We start from the raw sequence: 1,533 nt of genomic DNA, 5'->3' as shown, positions 1-1,533 counted from the left end.
AATTGCATTGTCCAATGGCTCACAATGGTTATGCGTTTTCATTGGATGGATAATCGAAGCCATGTTTTTTTCCTTTCTCTTGGGTTTGTTGTGTGAGTAGACTATAGGATTAAGTTAGTTACCGCAGGCAGTGGATTTAGCTTCCTGTCTTTGGTCCAGTGGTAGATTGATTGTTTGGTCTATGAGCTGTTATGGGTTTTAATCCAGGTGAATGCCCATGGGCTGCTTAGAACTGTGTGAAATATGTAGTTTTACTGGGCTGGGATGAGAGAATCCATCGAAGCATGGTGTAGGGATTGTGGTTCCTGTGTGCTAAGAAGAAAGGCTGGCACCAGCCAGAAAGCCCCATTACAGCCAATAATCAACCGCTAGCCGCTGGAACTCGTTGCTCTAGATCATGTCAAACTCACACCAAGCAGGAATAGATACATTAGCCCACCATCCCACCCAAAGAGCAACTTCTGCTGCGCAGCTGGCTTTCTAGGCAGCAGCGCTATCGTGATGTCAGCGGGGGACATTGTGACAAGCCAGTGTTCCGTCACTTCATGTTGTGCACTGTTCAAACGGAAAATACATCAACAGGCAGACTACAGAAAAGCTTACTAACAAAGGTTAGAGAGGGGCTTTCTCAGAGGGCTTTTTACAGTTTGTCTATTCCCAATTAGCCGTTTAAGTATGCTTAATGAAAGTACTAATTCTTTCATAGGCCGCCCATTCTTAGTATTTGACGTTCCTTATATTGCGGTATCAGGCTTCGCAGCAGGTTGCAAAACATTCATCACCCATGACTGTCCCCAATTGGGCTCAGAAGCTAAATGTCTATCATGACCTCTCTTTTTGAAAGTCCAAGAGCAAGCAAACTCTTCCTCCAGGAGAGGGAGCCAACAGATCACTAAAGACATCATCATTGCTCAAAGAAAACACCGAAAAACAATGGAAGCTTTAATTGGAGTGGAATCTGATAGACAGCACCTGATGCCAAGTCTGCATCTTCTAACACCTGCAGTCACTGCAGCAGCTGAATCCAATGTGTCCAAAAGGGATCTATTCTATTCAATTGCAAATGATCTAGATAAGACTGAGAATAAGATACTGCACGGGACATAGCAGAGTTGGTCAAGTTGAGTGGAGATGAGTTTGCTATTTGGCACAGCTTTTGCATCAATAAAGCAAGTAAAAGGTGTGAAAGATAAAAAAAAGGGTGAAAGTGTGAAAAGTGAATTGGCCAAATTGAGGTGCATATAAAGTTTTTGCTTTCTTTCAATTCACTAATGGGGCTCATTTGAATCAGGTGAATTGAGTTCTGCTTTTGGAAACTGGGTTAAGAAGGGGTGCACCGGTCCTGGAGGTACTGCAATACCAGGTCAATGCGTGGAGTGGACAGAGCAAGATTTTTTCCATCTCCTTGTTCTAAAAATCCATTTAATATATGGTCCCCAGAGAGGGGACGTATCAGATATTAAACTGATAAGAACAGATTTATTTTTTTTTTTTTTCTGTTTATCAGTAGGACTTCAAAATAACAAAGGTGAT

The 1,533-nt window shown here is 42.3% G+C and overlaps 1 pseudogene; it reads right to left on the bottom strand.

Annotated features, from left to right (window-relative positions):
- Window positions 1–1,326: 1,326 nt before the first annotated feature.
- On the bottom strand, window positions 1,327–1,533 carry LOC142255492 (U2 spliceosomal RNA; annotated as a pseudogene).

Source organism: Anomaloglossus baeobatrachus, chromosome 10 (assembly GCF_048569485.1).
Source record: "Anomaloglossus baeobatrachus isolate aAnoBae1 chromosome 10, aAnoBae1.hap1, whole genome shotgun sequence".
NCBI lineage: Eukaryota > Metazoa > Chordata > Amphibia > Anura > Aromobatidae > Anomaloglossus > Anomaloglossus baeobatrachus.
Note: the sequence above shows the minus strand (reverse complement) of the source record. Positions and strands in the feature narration are given on the sequence as shown.